The sequence below is a fragment of the Emydura macquarii genome, unplaced genomic scaffold (genome assembly GCF_026122565.2).
Source record: "Emydura macquarii macquarii isolate MOO-44397 ecotype Brisbane River unplaced genomic scaffold, CSIRO-AGI_Emac_v2 contig_3019, whole genome shotgun sequence".
Taxonomy (NCBI): domain Eukaryota; kingdom Metazoa; phylum Chordata; order Testudines; family Chelidae; genus Emydura; species Emydura macquarii.
In genome coordinates, this window is record NW_027133156.1 from 2,175,973 (window position 1) to 2,196,311 (window position 20,339).

General features: G+C 42.4%; 1 protein-coding gene and 1 long non-coding RNA gene across 4 annotated transcripts in view; one reads left to right on the forward strand and one right to left on the reverse strand.

Moving 5' to 3' along the window:
* Nucleotides 1-1,947: 1,947 nt before the first annotated feature.
* On the reverse strand, nucleotides 1,948-3,495 carry LOC137141191 (uncharacterized). The gene is made up of 2 exons (XR_010916565.1): nucleotides 3,308-3,495; nucleotides 1,948-2,140 (listed from the first exon to the last, which is right to left on the reverse strand). It is a non-coding gene; the product is annotated as an uncharacterized lncRNA (long non-coding RNA).
* Nucleotides 3,496-3,639: 144 nt separating this feature from the next.
* The window catches only part of GPR63 (G protein-coupled receptor 63), a 39,438-nt gene continuing 22,738 nt past the window's right edge, over nucleotides 3,640-20,339 (forward strand). For all 3 annotated transcript variants that reach the window (XR_010916564.1, XM_067530025.1, XM_067530026.1), the window contains exon 1: nucleotides 3,640-3,855. The gene's annotated coding sequence lies outside the window, so the exon portion shown is untranslated. The remainder of the gene's footprint in view (nucleotides 3,856-20,339) is intronic.

Genomic DNA, 20,339 nt, shown 5'->3' on the forward strand with positions numbered 1-20,339 from the left:
ACTTGCGAAGGGATCCCTTCTTCTGAAGTGCACTGCTTGTATTCATCAGAGAGCAGTGTTGCTCTAAGGGTGATCCAACAATGTACAGCCCTCCATGGAATAACAAAGCTCTTCCCTTAGACAAAGACGAAAGAGAAATGAAGCTGATGCATTAATTCAGAGGAATAAAGAGGAAAACTACTGCATTCTATCCAGATGGACTGAAAATATAAATGTCAAGGCAAGATGTATTCCTTTTCTCTGGGATGAAACTCCACTATCCACACAAGCCTGGCAAGTTAATTGTTTAGGTATATTCAACTGAAGTGTCTTTCAATAAAAGCACAAACTGTGTATGCATACTGTAAAATCAGTAAATAAATGCACAATACTGTCCAAATGCTAATCCCCTTGTTAGCTGGTAATGGCATAATCTTGTTCAGTGAAGATATAACAGATTGTCAATAAAATAAGCTTTGAAGAGATGTTTTAAGAATGTTCAGGGAGTTAATTTCCATTTTGATAGCATATCATCCATCCATCACTTCTTGCATCTCTTATTTTGGCAGGAAGCTACAAATAAAACTGGTTGGGTTTGTTGGTTTAATCACTCAAAACAATTCTATAAGATTACATTTAGCCTGCATTGTTGCCTTTTCCACAAAATGGCATGCAGTGAAAATATCTAAGGGTTTTCAAATTGAAGTAATACATTGTTTTTCCTACACAAGTAAAAGCCTTTAAAGCTTTTAACCAGCCACAGTGAAAACACACTCAAAAGCCTCAATGGAGTAATATCTCCCTGTCCAGCTATGCTTCATTTCAGATCGGGCTGGCTCCAAAGTGCATCCTCTGAACCAAATGGGGCCCATAACCACTTTCTCTTGTAACTGAAGGGCAAGAACACATATGATCAATTTCAACTCTTCACTGATAGTGAACTCAAATAAGGCACGTTTAATAGTCTGTTAAAGACACTGAAAAACAAACGTGGTTGTGTACTTATATTTCATTATTTTCCCGTCTGTTGCAAACACAGTGACTCTCACTGTTGCAAATTCTGGGCACTGTTTGAGGCCAAAACGTGCCACCGTCAATCATTCATATTTGCAGCTCTTTCATTTTGATTCTTGCATGTTAGTTACAGCTAAAATACTTAAATTAAGCAAGATGTTATTTCTTAGATGAAAAGCAGTATGATTTAGTACAAGCAACAATTTCCTTAGAGTTCTGGACCTAGTTCTGTCACTGATTTGCTATGTGGCCTCAGAAAAGTCACTTGGGTCAAATTCCTTAAAAGCAGCCAGAGATTTTGGGTGCCTTCATGTCTGAATGCCCAAACTAGATTGTCAAAAGTGCTCAGCACTCACAACTCCAGCTGAACTCACTGGAAGCGACAGGTGCCAGCACCTCAAAAAAACAAAAAAACCCCACCCCAAAAAACCACAGATCAGACACAAATTCAGTAGCTATTATTGAAAGTGTGGGCCTGGACCTCTTACAATTTCCACTATCTGTACTGTGTTCAAGAAATTAATATGAAAGAACTTAAAGCTTCCTGAAATCCTCATTTTCTTCTCTCTCTCATTTTGTGTTATTGTCCAATACTGGGGACTGGATAAATAGACACGCTGAGTGCCTACTACAGTAATTGTAATCACCAAAGTGCAGTTTGACTATGAAGAACTCCATGGGGCTTTAAAGCTTGTCTCTCTCACCAACAGAAGTTGGTTCAATTCAAGGTATTACCTCACCCACCTTATCTGTGTAAAAATGGCATTCTGGAGTTTTATGTTTGGCTGTCTCTGAGTGAGAGATCAAAAACACTCAGTTTATACGTTAAAAGAGAAGAGGGGTTTTCACAGTGGCATTGTATCCTTCCAGTCTTGAGACTGCTCCCAGAAAGAAATAACTAGTCTTGCCACAAATTATTTTAACTGAAAATAAAATCAATTTAAATGCATTGAATCAAATTTATTAAGTTTAATAAAAATGAATAAACAACATTAATTGAAAACTAAACTTAATCCCTTGCCCTAATTATTACTGAGGGAATTAACATGCATGAAGATTCTGAAGTTAGACTTAGTTAACACTTCTGTTGATGATGCATGAGCCAGAAGTTCTGAATCCAGCCCTCTTCCTCTTGACTGTATTGGCTCTAGGGGGAGTCAAAAGCAGTAAAACCTTATTTCAGTCATTAAAGTCAGCCTATAAGACTCATTCCACAAAGGGAGCAGGTCTCACACACACACTGTTCCAACTCCACATACCAGGAAGTCGCCAGACAAACCCTGAAAAGTCACTAGATGTAGCTGTTTAAGCACTCAAAAAGAGTGAAAAATGTCTCTAAACAAAAATTCTCAGAGATTTCAACAGAGAATTACACACACACACACACACACAACATGCGCATGCCCAGGCGAATATAATCACAATAATTCACAAGCAGCTCAATAGTGTTAATAAAATCCATTCCATGCTCTTCTTACTACATTCGGTTGCGCACCAAGTCAATGTCATGATGTCTCAATCCAGCAAGTCCTCGGAAGGAATCTCATTCCAGGGCTTCCTTAGGCTGAGATCTATAGTCTGCAGGTGAGGAAAAGTAGTTTGTGGAAGCTAATGACATTTGCGAAAGCCAGCTGCACTTTGGAGAGAGCAGCACATTAGCCAGGCCTTGTTTTTACCCAGTTGTGTTCTTTCTCCTGGCTAATGTGCTGCTTTCTACAAAGATTATATTGATCTTAGCCCAAGAAGCTGCAGTGGCAATGGCAGGACTTTTCAAGGCGTGGTGTGCAACAGAATGGAGAAAGAAGAGCGTGGAATGGATTTTAGTAACACCATCGATCTGCTTCTGAATGATTCTGTGACTGTACCAATTGGTGAGTTCTCTCTAAATGTCACTGGCAGCCACGATGAAAGCGGCTAGATTTGTCACTTTGCCAGGTATCTCCTCGCTAGGGAAACCTAAAGGCCGCTAAATCTAGTGCCACAATACGTTGCTCCTTTGCATATAGCTGAGGTTAGTCCTGCTTTGAGCAGGGGGTTGGACTAGATGACCTCCTGAGAGGTCCCTTCCAACTCTATGATTCTATTCTATGATTCTATGTAAAGTGCCCAGAGCAAACTTTCCATTGGACGCTCCCCCTCTCCAGGACTGGCGCGGGCAGGTCCAGCCCGGCTCTGAGCAGCACCTGACAAGCAGCAAGCTCCGCTCCATTCCAGCGGGCCTCGGCTAGGCGCTCGCTCGCGCCTGCTCTGAGGGCCGGGCCGGGCCGGGCCGACTGCTCACGCAGGTGCAAGGTGCGCGCGAGCTACCCCATACCTGGAGCGGCCGCCCACGGGCGGAGGAACGCTCCGCTGAAGCGCGCGACCGGACCTCTGGTGCACGTTCTCGGAGCGCTGAGTCTCCTCCCCTCCCGGGCCGGGGCCCGCCCCAGCCGCCGCCGCCGCAGCGGCAGCAGCAGCATTCATAGACCGGGATGGTCAGTCACTTGCAGGGAAGCAGTTAGGTGGAGGAGGTGGCTGGCTGGGAAACATTTCCTCCTCCGATCGGGCTTTCAGGCTGTTTTTCCAGCAGTAGCAGCCGCAGATCCCTTCGCAAACCAATGGGGAAGGTTGCGCTGAGCGAGGCGCAGGCGGGCTACCCGGAGTGGCATCCGCAGAAAGAGGCAGCAGCAGCCCCAGCTTGCGAGCAATGCGCCTCCCGGGCTGCCTGTGCTGCCTCCTCCTCCCCCCAGCTTTGAACCTTTTGTTTTCCTCCAGTCGGGGGCAGCGAGCTGCTGCTGCTATGTCAGGAAAGTTCCAGGAGGCATCGGATCAGGCCAGGCGTGGGCTCTGCTGGGATCTGCAAGGCGCGGTGCCTGTGCTGAGGTGAGACTTTGTTCTCTTAAACACACTTCAGCCAGCTGTTCAAACCAAGTGGATTGCTCCCGTTGGTGGGGAGGGGATGGGGCCGTGTGCGCGCGCCAGAGAGGGAGCGAGCATCTGGATGGGAGAGGTGAACCCGAGAATTGGGCCGGTTCTTTTCTTTTCCTGGAGACTCCTTGCCCAAGCCTCCCAGGTGCATTTGCTTTGTTTGATTTACAGCGCGGCTTCAGGCGCCCCCATGGAAACACGTTCACCAGACTCATTCTCTCGGATCTCGGGCTTAGCTACAAACGCACTGTTTCTCCCTGGCACTTGGCTGGGGCTTTTTCACTCAGGCTGTTGTCTCTAAGCAGCTAGGCCATTTTAGAAAATCTGCACCCTGAAGAGTACTTGGACTCCTGGGCCCCAGGGCAACTGGCTGTCAGGCCCAGTTCCAATGGGCTCTAGCCAGTCTTCAAGGTGGGGAAAATCCGCTTCATCTTCAGGCTTTACTCTGTGAGCCATGTATCTAGCCACTAATTAGTAGGCAGAGTGGTTACTAGGGTTTTATAACAGTCTTCAGCAGTTTCACTGATTGGTCACAGTGGGGAGTTCAGTCAAAGAAATTGCCTCTTCTTTCCAAATCTATAGGTCTAAAAAGTCGAGGTTTTATCAGCCCGAATGAAAGTAGGCGCTTTAGGTTTCTCACACACTTGTTTCCCTAGATAAACCTGCACATGAGACCTTTCAGTTTCTTCTTCCTCGTCCTCTCCTTCCTATTTCCCCCAAATTCTGGCATTATGTCTGCTCAAACTGGCCCGGAAAACATGTGCCTTTTATAGTGGTCTTTGGCCTCTTTGCAAAGGTGCTGAGAACCCACAGTCCATGGTTTTTTCTGTTATCGCCTGAGGTGTGGGCTTGTTCTTTAGAGTGGCTGCTAAATAAAAGCTGTAGTTAGTTCAGTATGTAATCCGAACATGTAAGCTCCCTATTATCCTCTAGGAAATACATTCATAGTAGATATTTCAAGGGTTGAATGTCATCCCTTCTCTTCCCTTTCCTTTTTAATAGTGATTCTTTACCATTTGATGTTATAACCTTTTATTGTATCTAGAATTCTCTATTTTTTCCTTCCAATTCTCTTTTTTTCCTGTATTGTCTTATCACTTTATCTGCAGAAATGCTAATTAAATTGGGTGGCTGGGGACCCATCTTTCTACTTCAAAATATATTAAATAGATTTCAAGTCCAAAATACGTTCTACCATGTTATAATACCATGATGCATGTTATTTATTGCCTAAGAAAGGAATATTGACTTGTGAATTCTTGGACTGTGAGAACTGCAGTACTACCTATCTAGTTATTTTAGGATTTTCTGTAGTTACCAGCACTGTGTTTGGTATCAAAGATCTTGATTGTGCAAAATTCTTGATTAGACTATAATTCATATACACCCACTGATATATTCTGATTGAGGAGTGACTGTTAACCAGAAAAGTGCCCCATGTGGAAACATGAGAGGGAATTGATTTTTCCCAACAGATTAGAACAATTTTATTTGTGGGATTTGTGTGTACAATAACTTTTTTGCATAGCATCTTTCATAGTCTGACTTGTATTATTTTACTTTGTACAGTCATGTATGAAATGTTTCAGTAAGTAGAATTGTAAAGAGGTTTTTGGCAGATCAATTAAAGTATAGTTGTTTTCCCATGAAAATGGAGTGAAAAAAAGGAATATGTGCATAAAGATATAGGCAACATCTACATTTGCAAAATGGGCAGGAGGTGTGACAAGCAAGTTGTGTGTGACTGAGGGGATTGTCAAAAAAAATTATTCATTTGAAATGAAGAATGAATGTTTAAGTACTGGGAAATATATTTTGTGCAATGCATTCTCTGCTACTGTGAGGGCCATATGGGATCTTACAGCAGAAAGAATAAGAATCTGATATGAGGAACAATTTCTCACAGATTAAATAGACCATTTCTGGATATCCGTTAAAAGCTGTTTTTCAAAGACAATTAGTTGCATGGAAAACTCAGAATTGCCAGCTCTTTAATATGTTTTGCTTCAATATTTGCAAAGTATTCTACTCTCTTTCAGTGATGTCAAATTCAGCACTGATGATGTTAAGTTCCCAGGATCATTTTAGACCAAAAATCTAATTGAAATGAACAAATCTGCTTCTGTAGACAGGACACTGACCAGTAGTATTGAGGTTTCTTTTTTTTTTTTTCAGTCAGTGTGATAATCTTTCAATAATTTTTACTGCTTTCTGTAACTGAAATTGAATTTTTGCATTCATGTTATTACACATCAGAAACCTAGATGCTTTGCTTATGCAAGTTTGCATAAATAAGGTATTAGACAGTGGCCTTATTATTAGAATGTGTCAAATGTACCTTTTATAAATTGAGAAAATAATATGAATCATTTTTAATATTGGGAAACGTATGCAAAATCTGTATATTAACAATTTTAATCAAGCAGGACAAAACTAAAAGAAGCATACTCATTTCCCATTATCTGCTCATCTATTAAGAGACGTTGACACTTTCCATAAGGTAATGCCTGATCAAATTGTTTGCACATTTCATTCCTGTAGCACTCGGAAAATCTCTTTTTAAGAATAAGGCTATGGCTACACTACCACTTATGTCAGCAAAACTTATGTCACTCGGGTGTAACTATTCCACCCCCCAGGTGACATTAATTACACTGACATAAGCATCTGTATGGACAGTGCTATGTCAGCAGGAGAGTTTCTAAGTAACAAAGTTGGAAACAGGTATTGCTAATGTGTAAACCATGTGTGTGTAGGTAACTTTACTTACTGTAGCAGAAAGGCACTGGATGTCAGAGACACGTCCAGGTTTAAGACATTGGTCCTGATTTGAAGTGCTTTAGGTATGATGGGGCATGAAAACATATATAGGGATTATCACAGGCTTCTTAATTCCTTGTTTTACTGGTAGAAGTTTTGGGTATTCACTCCAGTATGTATTACATTCCATTGTCTTCAGAGGTGCTGGAACAGTTTTTATAGTGGGGGTGCTGAGCCACTGAACCAAACTATAAATGCTGTATGTAATGGAAACCACTTCAAACCAGAGAGTGCAGCAACATCCCTAGTTCTAGCACCTATGACTGTCTTCAGTAAACAAAAGATCTTGAGATCAATTAAATATCTTAACTGGGTAGAATGTCTCCTAACATATGTTGGCCTGTGTTTGTCAATGCCAGTGTTTTCCTGTAGTAATTTCAGGCCACATTCTGGTACCCTTATCCATGTTGAGTAACATCTTGCTCAGTGAGTAGTTCAATTAATCTCAGTGGGCTCAATTATAAGTGGTTTTAATGCACTTGCATAGAGTGCATAAGGAAACCTAAGGTTCTCTCTTATTCCCCTGTTTTGGCTACCCACACGGTCAATTTATATCACGGGGAGAGCAGCTGTGTCTGTGATGCTGCTCTTCCCTCCTGCTCAGGTGGGCAGGTATGGAGTGGGTAAAGGCTTGGCTCAACTCTCCCACTTCCTCATGCACTGGCCAGTGCAGCAGAGGGGGAAGGAAGCTGTGTCAGGAAAAGGATGGCACAATTTACTTTCTCTCCCACTCCAAATTTGCTTCTGGGGCAGTTTCACTGGGCTAATCAGATGCTATTCATTGTGACTAAGGGTATGAGAATTCAACCCATAGCTTGTCAATATTCTACACCAAAGCCTTTTGTTTTATTGCAAAGAACAATTTCGACAGAACAAATTTTTTACTCTGTCAAATTATTTACTCTGGGTATCTAGAGCAACAACTAGTGACACACAATACTTGGGTTAAAGGGTTCAAAGCTTGTTTTAAAGAAGTTAGCATGGTTGAAATCCAAGAAGCTTTCTTGATGCACAGGTCCTTTTCCATCAGAATTATGAAAAAATCTTGGTCATGTGATATCATTCTGGAGTTTTTAAATATGTATCTTGCTTCTTGCATCAAATCTATAGTGTTTTTCAGATTTTTGGTGCGTGTGTACGGTATGTTATGGTTGGGTTTTTGGGGGTTTTTTTTTTGGTTAGGATAGTGAGGGAAGATGTCTTGATGTGTCTAGATAATAATACCTAGCTCTTACATAGCACTTTTCATCAGAAGATCTCAAAGTACTTTACAAAGGAAATCAGTATTATTAGCTTCATTTTACAGATGGGGAAATAGAGGTACATAGAATCATAGGACTGAAAGGGACCTTGTGAGGTCTTCTAGTCCAGTCCCCTGCACTTATGGCAGGACCTACCATTATTTAGACCATCCCTGACAGATATTTGTCTAACCTGCTCTTAAAAATCTCCAATGATGGAAATTCCACAACCTTACTAGGTAATTTATTCCAGTGCTTAACTATTTTGACAGTTAGGAAGTTTTTCCTAGTGTCCAACCTAAACTGCCCTTGCTTCAATTTAAGCCCATTGCTTCTTGTCCTATCCTCAGAGGTTAAAGAGAACAATTTTCCTCCCTCCTCTTGTAACAATGTTTTATGTAATTGAAAACTGCTATGATGTCCCTCCTGAGTCTTCTCTTCTCTGGACGAAACAAACCTAGTTTTCTAGGTCATGTTTTCTAGACTTTTAATCATTTTTTCTTTTTGTTCTTCTCTTCACTTTCTCCAATTTGTCCACATCTTTTCTGAAATGTGGTGCCCAGAACTGGACACAATACTCCAGTTAAGGCCTGATCAGCGAGGTGTAGAGCGGAAGAATTACTTCTTGTGTCTTGCTTACAACACTCCGGCTAATACATCCAAGAATGATGTCTGCTTTTTTTGCAACAGTGTTACACTGTTGACTCATTTAGCTTGTGATCCACTATGACCCCCAGATCCCTTTCTGCAGTACGCTTTCCTAGGGAGTCATTTCCCATTTTGTATGTGTGCAACTGATTGTTCCCTCCTAAGTGGAATACTTTGCATTTGTCCATATAGAATTTCATCCTGTTTACTTCAGACCATTTCTCCAGTTTGTCCAGGTCACTTTCAATTTTAATCCTATCCTCCAAAGCACTTGCAAACCCCTCCCAGCATGGTATCATCTGCAAATTGATGAAGATATTGAACAGAACTGGACCCAGAATTGATCTGTGCAGGACACCAAGCAATATGCTCTTCCAACTTGACTGTGAACTACTGATTGCTCTCTGGGAACAGTTTTCCAACTAGTTATGCACCCACCTTATAGGAGCTCCATCTAGGTGGTATTTCCTTAATTTGTTTATGAGAAGGTCATGCAAGACAATATCTAAGGTCTTAATAGATATACCACATCTACCACTTCCCCCCCCATCCACAAGGCTTGTTACCCTGTCAAAGAAAGCTATCAGGTTAGTCTGACATGATTTGTTCTTGACAAATCCATACTGACTGTTACTTATCACCTTATTTGTTTGCAAATTGATTGCTTAATTATTTGCTCGATTATATTTCCAGGTACTGAAGTTAAGTTGGCTGGTCTATAATTCCCTGGTTGTCCTTATTTTCCTTTTATAGATTGGCACTATATTTTCCCTTTCCACTCCCCTGAAATCTCTCCCGTCATCTATGACTTTTCAAAGATAATTGCTAATGGCTCAGATACATTCACTGTGTTAGACATCCAGTCATTGCTAACCTTTTTGGTGAAAAGTGAAACAAAGTAATTTAGTACTTCTGCCATTTCCACGTTGACTGTTGTTTTCTTGCTCATTGAATAATGGGCCCTACCATGTCCCTGGTCTTTCTCTTGCTTCTAACGTATTTGTTGAATGTTTTCTTATCTCATGTACTGATGAGCCCGAATGAAGAAGAACATTGATGGATTGCAGTGATATTTAAAATGTGGGAAATAATTCAACAAGGAAGTCTGGTGACATTATAAAACACAGTGCATATGTTTTATATATTACATATCAAGACTTCCAATACTAAACTAGTTCCATAAAATGTTTTCACAATATGAGGGAGGAATGCTATTTAATGCTTTGTTAGTAAAAAGGGGAAGGGCAGGGACATGAAGCTTTTAATCATTTAGGTTGCTGTTCAGGAAAGCACTTAAGCACACACTTAACTTTAAGTACACACTGAGACACAGCAAGTGCTTGAGGTGTGTTCCTGAACAGGAATACTTTTCTGAGTTGAAGCCCCAGTCTAGTCATTCCATGTAAGTTCACTTGACAGAAACCTCATAAGGTACAAGCATGTGGTATATCTCAGTGTTCAAATGTTTCAACACATTTCTTTTCTGAAGCAAAGCTTACTGTCTGAGGCCCTGATTCAGTAAGGTATTTCATCACATGCCTAATATGAAGTATGGGAGTAGTCCCATTGATTTCAGTGTCACTTTTGAAGTATCTTATTGAATTGGGCATAATTTGCTTTCATCTATATATATATAGATAGCACACAAATAACTGTTGAAATAAACATTAAGATTGCAAAGTCCAGCACTCAAAAGTTAGGAAATGCCAGAATTAAGGTTGCCTGTGTTCTTTTAACTTTAGTTTGTGTGTGTGTCATTTCCTAGGCTTTCTAAAAAGCATATGGAAAAAGCAGAAATTCCATCATGTGGCATCACATTGATGCCTGCGTAGTTGACATCACATAGGTTTTGAATCTTGAACTACACGCAGACCTGTGCCAATTAAGCTAATCGACTAATAGATAGCAGTAGTAGGTTGTCATTCTGCAGGTGTATTTCACAGATATTTGCTGACAGCAGAGGAATGGTGAGGCTCCGAAATCTTGAGTTCCATTTGAGGCTCTTCGGGGGAAGTGTGCTCTAGTGCATGCAGACTCTTCTGCCCATTTTTCTCCCAAAGTGTGACCCTTCCGCCTTGTCTCCTACAACCTGTCTCTCCCCACATCAGACTCCTTGTCCCAATCCCAGTTTCCTCAGGTTTCTCATCCCAATCTCCTTGCCTAGCCAGTCACAGTTCACCCCCAGCTCCCATTTCCAGGCTTCTTGCCTAGCTGATCCCAGTCTCCATCCCAAAACACCTCCTTATAACCCCTCCTGGCTTATGGCCCAGTCTCAATATCTCCACAGCTCCCACTCTGAGTCCCAGGGTCCCCACTCTCCAGCTGTTTTGTCTATTCTCCCTGTCCCCATTGCAGTTCTGACTCTCTTTTTTTTTTTTTTTCTTTTTTCTCTCTCTGCATTCCAATCGGGCAGCATTCTCCTCCACTCTGCCTACGTACCATCGGCATAGGCTGTGGGAGGCTAAGCCTCCTCAACCTGCCACCAGCGGAAACTCCTCTGCCTCTCCGTCCCACCCACACTCCACCCCCAGCCTCCACATGCTGCCGCAGAAGGAGTCGGCCCAGCCCCTCCCTGGCAGATGCTTCTGCGCATGGTAGACCCGGCCTGGGATGGGCCCGGTGCTGCAGCTACCGCCCTCCAGCGCCAGAGGGAACACAGCATGGGGCCAGGTGTGAGCAGCAGGCAGGGGAGTGGATGAAGAGGTGTGAGCAGGGTGAGTGGGAGCCAGGCCCATCTGGACCCCCTATGCAGGCTGGGCTCCGTGCCACCAGGCAGGGAGGGCAGGCGTCCTTTGCTTTCCAGGGGTGCAGCCTGTGCAGAGTATTAGTGGGGCCTTCGGGGAGGGGATGGAGCCACAGGGGGAGGGCCAGTGCCTCCTCCCCAGCCTCCCTAAAGGCAGGCGTCACATGCTGTCCATGACCATCAGGGAGATTATTGAAAGCACAGGAGAGACTGGCTCCCTGCTCTCAGTTCTGGTGCCAAACCCAGTAGGGCCCATAGAAGCCCAGAGTTATAGTTTCAGGGAAAGTTCTACTGAAGCATAACCAGTATGGAGGGAATCTTGGAGATTTTAGCTGCTAAACTATAAAAAAAAAAAAAAAAAAAGTCTCTACTGAGCATGTGCAAACTGACTCCCCCCACCCACCCACCACCACCAAAGTCTTATAACTCGGCCAAATCTGGATGGATTTTCTTGGGGGCCGCAAAAGACCACCTCCCTCCCCGATGAATTTAAACTCCCTGCTTTGAAGCATGGTGGCATGAGACAGGAAAGGCCGACAGAATTTTTTAATATGGGCATAACATATTTTTCCGTAGTGGCTTTTTCTTGGAAGTGGTTGAATGATTTTCATGGAAACTTTCCCAGAAATAATTAGGGTGTCTTCCCTAAAAAAAAAAAAAAAGGTGAAAAGAGGGTCTTATAATGGGAAATATCTGGGAACAGCACTACTGATTATTGAGAACATCCCTGCCTATAATATAACACATACAAAACTGGGTTAAAAGACCCACTAATGTTGCAAAATCAAGCACACAAGTTAGGAAATGCCTGTGCATCCTTTAATTCAGTTCCCTTGTGCTTATATGTTATGATACAGTCTTTAATTACATGAGCACATGCTATTTTTTCCACAGGATTCCTTCCTCATTCAGGGCACAGGATGGGTAGTGCTCACTTAATGAGTAGCTGTTCAATATTTTGTTTTCTCCTCGTTGTTCTGTGTGTGGTCCCATGCTTTATTTGCTGCATGCTATTCAATCTCGGCTCTGAAGACAGAATTATTCGTTGCATGATTAATTTTTGATAGTGTTCATCACTATAGTATCAGAATGTTTCACAAACACCGCTCTGAGGCTAGGAGGCGGTATTAGCTATATTTTATGATGGGAAGCTGAGGTATAGAAAGATCAAGGTCAAAGGCGTCCACTAATTTAGGGTATTCAATTTGAATTACTTTAAATTCCAAGGAATTTAAATGTATGCAACAGATGTACAAAGAAAAAAGCAGATTTTATATGAAGATTAAAAATCTTATCTTTCTAAAGCCAAATTGGATAAAGTATAAAAACTGCTAGAGCGGTTTATTGCTTCAGGATTTTTTTTTTTGGTATCATTACTATAATGCACAAAATTACACTTTTTTGAGCGTCCTACAAAGTTCTTTATAATATAAAAGTGTGTGATTTCTCAAAAAAAAAGCAGTAAAGAGGCCTTTTAAAAAGTGTTAAATGATTTTGAAATAGAAAGATTTAATTATATGTTGCTTAAATTCTAATGTTCTGCAAGTAATTTACTACTTTAATCTTATTCCGTTGAGTCTTGTATTATGTCAGATCATTTAGATTTAAAGTCTTCTGTATCATCTATCACTTTTGAGGTTTTTCCTCCCAAAATCTGTTTGTGATTTTTGTATGTTGTTGACAAGAGTTGGTGTGTATGTTGGTCGGAGTGTGTATAACTAGAAAGCTATTAAATTATATTTGTCCTGTCCTGGATATTGTTTGTTATAACTTCTTATACTATAAATAAAAGTGTGTACCTATGTACACAAACTCTTTATGATACAAGAAGTTATTCTAAATGATATTTTATATAATTTATTAAAAAACAGACTAACCAAAAGCTCTCTTGAATCATTCAGGGAGTGTTTTCTTGCCTCCTTGCACTCATTCTCTCATCAGAGGTTTGTGTGTGTGAAGTAAGTGCTTTAGAAAGGTACATGTATTGACCACCCTGGAGATGGAATCCCTCTGTATTCACAGAGCAGAATCAACTCATTTAGTGGAATGAAGAGCTTTCTTTTCTTCCCCTCCCCCCCCCCCCATTTCGGAATGCTGTAATTCTGATTTGAAGGGCTCATCATTAATGCTGAGAAGTTAGTTCAGTCTCCAGGACCACTGAGGGTTTGTCTACCCTATGGAGACTGTACTGACAGTCCATTGATAGTAATGTCATGATAGGCATGCCAGCATAATCCTGTAACATAGATGCAGCCTATGTCGACGGGATTTTTCTGGTGGTGTAGTAATAGGAATTGACTTCTTTTGCTGATTTTCATCATGATTTAATTCAGCAAGCAGGAAACGATTAAAATAATAGAGTTCAGTCACGTTTTGCATTTGTTCTTTCTAGTTATTTTCTTAAGTTGATCCTCATTGGGTTGGTAATCATTAAAATGATGATTTGCAACTAAATATAGTATTTGTACTATTTGGTGCTTCTTTTTGCTTATAAGGAGACTATGCCATATGCCCCTGCCCCCCCACCCCCCACACACACACTTAAGCAATTATATAAGTTAATTTACATTCATTCAGATTCTTAATTTTTACATTTTTAATTATATTAGAAAATGGTGAATGATGCATTTCTTATTGATTAGATCATGATTATTTTTTTCTTGTGGTTTGTCAAGCTCTATTTGGATAGAAATAAAAAATGCTCAAAAACAGTATTTAAAATATTTGTATTAAATAAAGGTACCTTAAATATACTAGATGCATAAGCTGGAAATAAAGTTTATCAAAAGGTTTTTTGCATTTTCTAAACAAAGGAAGTATTATCTGTAGTTGGTCAATTGAACTGATCTTTTCCTGTCCCCAGGGCCTTCAGGGACTGAAAGACTTCATCCTCTCACCTACTTCTTCAACTCTCAATTGGTTTCTTAACTTTGAAAGAACTAGTCATTTAACTGAAGTAGTTGAATAAACTGAAATGAAGAAAATGATTTCTCTGAACCTGCAGAAGGAGACTACTTCTGTCAAAGGCAGATTAGGCACATCAGCAAACTCTGGTTCCAGATGCTAAGCCAGTGACTTCTATTTCAGTGGTTTGACTTCCTTTAAACCTTGGCAGCAAACATGTACTGCTTAAAATTATTTAAACACAAAAACTATGAGATTATAAGAAGTTTAGGCCTCTACATAAGTTGTCATTCAAATTAAATTTTAAATAGGTTTATTTAAAAAAAACTAAACCAACCTGTTTAATTGATATAAAAATATTTTTTTAATTTTATCAATTTTTATGCACCCTGGGTAGGAACACCACCACTTCCCCGAATAAGGGTAGCTACATCAATGGAAGCATTCTTCCATCAACATAAGTGTCTACAATGAAGAGGTAGGTCAGCATAATTTATGTTGGGCACGGGTGTGGATTTTTCACACTGCTGACTGACATAGGTATGTCAACCTAACTTTTAAATGTAGATCAGGCCTGAATCTTTGGAGTATTTGCTGAGGGTTTGTCTAGATTAGAAATGCTACAATGTTTCAAGTGCAGACACTTACTTCAAGGATCCAAGGGGTTCTTCTGTTGCTGTAGTAAATCCACCTCTCTGAAGCCTAGACTGGACTACAAAGTTAAACCAGTGTAAGCTGCCTTGCACCGACCTAGTTGTGCACGTGTCTACACTAAATTTGTCTCCCACGGATGTAAGCACCCCATTATGGTGACCCAGTTACACCACCTCTCTGAACCATGGTTGACGTATTGAGGTCGACACAACGCAAGTGCAGACACTACATTACCCATGTCAATCCTAATAGTCCTTCAGCAGCAGTTCCACAATACCTAACACTGACCATTTGCGTCACAATTGTGAACTCCATTGTTCAAGAGTCACAGAGATTCCTCCCTTCTTCCCCACCCCCTACACTTTAAAAACCTGCAAATTTTTTAAATGTTTTTTCCTGATTATCCAGTTTACCGAGCACAATGAACAACTCTCCACTGTTGTGTGCAACTGCCCAGCTGACCATGCCAGCAACATGCTTCAGATGCTCTCCACCCTGGAGTAGACTGGAGATATTGGATCTCCTGGGCCTGTGGGTAGAGGAGGCTGTGCAGGCACAGCTATGGACCAGCCATAGAAATGTGGACATCTATGAGCATGGGTGCAGGAGAAGGGGTATGACAGATTAACTGTGGTGCCACGTGAAAGCAAAGCAACGGTTGATTTGGTGCTGAGTCACAGACCAGCTGTTTTTACAAAGAGGTGCATGCCATACTTGGCAGAGACCCAGTGAAGCATGGTGTACACTGCTAAGGAGCCTGGGTCACAGGCCCCTGCCTTGAACAGCGAGGACGAGGAAAAGGAGGAGGATGGGAGACGTGTGATTGTCGGGGACCGGTCCAGCTATGCTACAAGTCAAGACCTCTTTGGACTCCAGCACAAACCAGTAAAGCACCGGTGAGCCTGATGCAGGGGAATGACTCTTGTGTAAGTGTTTTAATGTATTTCCCAGTACCATGAAGTACTGATGGTGCCCCCAACTTAACAGGGCACAGCTATTGATTTTCTTCCACTAATTTACTCCTGCTAGAAAAGGCAGCAGTACAACTAGAGGTAGTGTTATCTGCTTTTGTTTTTTGTTTTTTTGGTTTTTTTTTTTTTTTTTTGTTCCCTTGTAGAGTTAGGTAGGAGTGGAGGGGCAAGTGGAGCAGTTTGTTTATGTATGCAGGCATTCCCTTGAATCCTCCTGAGAGCACTTAGTAAAGCTTTCATGGAGGAACTCTGTAGTCCTTTTCCCTGAAGGTTTCTACGGATGACATCCCTGTTCTCTGCACTAGGATGCTTTCCTGTGCTGGTCAACAATAACTTTGGCAGGCAACATAAGGGCCCATGTGTCTTCAGGATGCCAACAGTGCCTTTGTCATCCTCAGGAGTGAGATGTCAACTAAAATCACCACTGCCTGTGGAAAATGGTGCCAGTGCTCAATACCATTTCCCTCTTCTCATGGTTTCATGCTACTGAGCAATTCTCTTCTCGTTTCCCTCACTCCTGGCGGGCCATGCTCACCATGGCTGGTGCAGTGAGTGGTGCTGGGCACAAGCACACTGAAGCAGTAGTGTCAATGAGCATGTCTTGTGTAAAACTTTAGGGGAGCAAGGGAAGGGAGTTCTGAATCTTAGCTTTCACTTTCTTTTGTGACTATAGTCACAATTGTACCTCTAGTGTTTCATCTGTAGCTGCTGCTATTATGATCTTTTAGGGGTTTCTGCTTGTGATGGGGCATACCACTAACTGATGGACTGGTGCCTCCTACTGGTCATCTGGGGATTAGCTCAAGGCTGACACCCATTTCAGCAGTCTGCACACCATCATTCTTTTTCCGCAGTTCACCTGTAGCCCTTCTCGCAGTTCTTCGGAACTGCAGTGCCTTCTTTGTGGCTCAGCCCTCTGGCTGTGTCACTGTCCATGTTCCTCCTTTCTCGGGCAGGGGTATCTCAGTTCTAGAGTTTAGCCACTTACCTAGTGGCAAATGGAAAGGCCCCAGGCATATTCACTACTCCAGGTCCTGGCCCAGGGACCCAGTAGTTAGCAGCCTCCTGCTGCCTCTCACCAGTGTTGCTTCATTCCCTGGGCCACTTCCTTGTGGCCTCAGCACCTTCTTCGCTCTCCTCTCAGGGCCTTGAGCCTGCAAGTCCCAGCAGCCAGACAGGAGCTCTCTAGCTCCCCTGGTTCCTGCTAGCAGCTGCCCTACTTGCGGTGCTACTCTTCTGCAGCCCTCTTGGTTCCATGTCCTCTCCCTTGGGCTCCCTGCAGCAACTGACCAACTCTGGCCCTGCAACTCTTTTTTATATGACCTGCTTCACCCTGATTGGCTGTTCCTTGCAGCCTCTCTCGGATTGGCTGCTCCCTGCGCAGCCTACCTAGCCTGCTTTGTCAGTGCCAGTGTGGGGCAGATGCCCCATCATACCACTCCACACCTGCAGAATTCCTGAGCCAGTTAAGGAAGAGAGAGAAGAGGACTGAGGATGACCAATTCAGCGAGATCCTGCAAGCCAGTGCTGCATCAGACTGTGAGCAGAGGGCCTGGAGGGTGAATATTGCAGACTATATGGAGAAGGAAAGAACAGACATGAGAGAATCACAGCCGGAAGAGGAGAGGGAGGTGCACCAGTGCCTAATGGAGATTCTCTGGCGGAAAACACAGCTGCTGCAAGCTCTTGGGAGCCACCTACAGGTTCAGCAATCATGGGCTTATTTCCCTTTGCAGCCTGTGGATAACTCCATTATAGCACCTCCCTATGCCCCCCTCAACATTCCAAATGGCATCTGGGGTTGTATTCTTATCCCTGCCATTCCATATCAGGGGACGTTAGGGACAACCACAACTTCACATACACTGACCTGTGAGAGCAGCAGTTGCTGTATGTGCAGCTAAAATGGAGATGAATGTTCTTCTGCTTTGCTCCATAAATTTATTTACGTTTTTAAAGTACTGGCTTTTAACTTGCGCAGAATTTTTGGCAGTGTTTTTGTTAGTCAATACAATTCTATTGTTTGGAAAATAATTAATCTTTATTAGTTCCCAACATATGCTGCAGAATGCCTAGCAGTATTGAAAGCACCCACTTACTTGATGTTGTACAGTGTGATCATAGGATCAGTAACAAACACCATGTAAGGATCATACATGTACAGCAAACATCACAAAATCAATAGGTGCCTTGACAATATTATATTCATACATTTGCAGCAAGCACCACACAATTCCTAACAGGCCTCAAAACAGCAGGGCAAGGTAGAACACAATACATCACAACGCATTACTGTGGCTCCCTATTAAAGTGCTATTTCAAAGCCCCCCTGAGTTGGTCAGCTCTGCATTGAGCTCTTCTAATAACTCTTGTGTCTGGCTTTTCAAACTCAGCAGACAGCCGCTCCACTTCCACCTTCCATCCCGGCTGCAACATTTCCTCCTTTGCTTCACACATGTTATTATGCAGGTCACAGCAGGCAGTTATAACCACTGGGATGTTGTTTTCACTGAGATTGAGTCTTGTGAGTAAACAATGCCAGCGTCCCTTCAATCTACCAAAAGCACATTCAACTATCATTCTGCACCTGCTGAGGCCAGAGATGAATTTTTCCTTGGTGCTGTCAAGGTGATGGGTGTACAGCTTCATGAGCCAGGTGAACAGGGGGTAGGCTGGATGCCCCAGGGTAAATATTGGCATTGCAACATCACCAGTGGTAATCTGCCAATGGAGAAAGAAAGTCTCTGCTTGCAGCTTTCTTGAACAGTCCTGTGCTCTTAAAAATGTGAGCATCTATGGCAAGGTGGTCTGGTGCCAAAATAGGGATACAAATGCTGCCTATTGCTCCACTGCAGGTCAGGAACCCTACTGCTGCAAATTCATCCACTGTGTTCTGCACATTGCTGAGCGTCACAGATCCAGGAATGTGGCCTTGCACATCCAAAAGTTCTGCAGCTACTGCTTGTCATCCCAAGCCTGTATTACAATATGATCCCAGCAATCAGTGCATGTTTCTCAAGCCCAGAAGCAACGCTTCTTCATCTGTAGCTGCTCTGTGAATGCCACCAACAACCTTGAATTAGTTCTTGCTGTCCCATGACAATCTGTCTCCATAAAATCAGTTTCCCTCTGATTTTGTGGCTCTTCAAATACTGAAGGATCGTTCGCTCTATGCTTGCAATACTCATGACAATAGTGCAGAGCTGTGCAGGTTCCATGCTTCTGTCAGAGATTGTGGACAGGAAGGAGGGCCAGATGGGTTTATGAGATTTTTATAAGGGTGCAAAAATTGTGATCTAGAAGACATTATGGGATGGAGAAAGTTGCATCCTGGGAAGTTGACTCCTTTTTCCCAGTCATCCAAGCATGACTTGTTTCTGCCCCCACCTTGCAGTGTCAAAACTTCTGAAAAAGTGTGCTGGATGGCAGCGAGTTGCATGCTGGGATACCTACCCATGGTGTACCACACTATGCATCAACACAAGCACTCTTGGGGAGTATGCACAGTGCTAACATAAGGAGCCAAGCATGCACATATGCAAACAATATACTAACTGCCGTGGCATTATGCTGGCACAACTTGCGTCAGTAAAAGTTCGTAGTGTAGACATGTCATGAGAGGCGGTAGCTAGGATGATGGAAGCTTAGGTTGCTTAACTACATCACACAGGGTGTGAAGTTTTTTGCAGCCCTGACAGATCTGGTTAAGATGACCTAAATGTAGTGTAGACAAGACCTGAGACTCTAAACGTTGTTTTTGCCCATCTCCACATCACAAGAGTTTTGGCAATACTCAATATTGACTCACCTTGGCATGTTCACAGTATTTATGGCAGCAGGGAAATATTGTACTGTGTCTGACTCGTAAGAGAGCAGGCAAACTTTCTCTCTTTACCCTGAGAGGTTTCCACTGCAGCTATTATGTGGACGCCTGGCCACCGGGAACTGGACTGTATCCATTCACTCATTTCACAGAGACTAACAGATATCAGTTCATAGCAGTGTATAGACAATATTGACCTAGGCTGAATGTATTTCTTTACATTTATTTAAATCACCTATGCAAACAAGCGCTAGGTACCTGTACAATTATTTAAAAAAAAAAAAAAAAAAAGGATAAATATCCTTACCATAAATAATTTGGACTTTTAGCCTTCCTCACATCATCACCTGCTTAGTTGTATGATAAGACTGTATTACACTTAATAGTGCACCATGTATAGCATTACACCCCAGCTTCCTCAAACTGCTCTTCCCAGAAAGGCCCAAGAGAATAAATGAGCATTGTAGTGCATCCTGAAGGCTCTGATATATCTGGTCTCAGTAAAGTGACGATGAAGGAAGAGTTCTAAAATTGAAAATCCTTCTTGGAAAATGACCTGCTAGCAACCTCTCCCTTTAAAACCAAGGGACTGTCATCTTGAGCAGCTCTGCTGATTGCAGTGAGAGGAGAGGGGT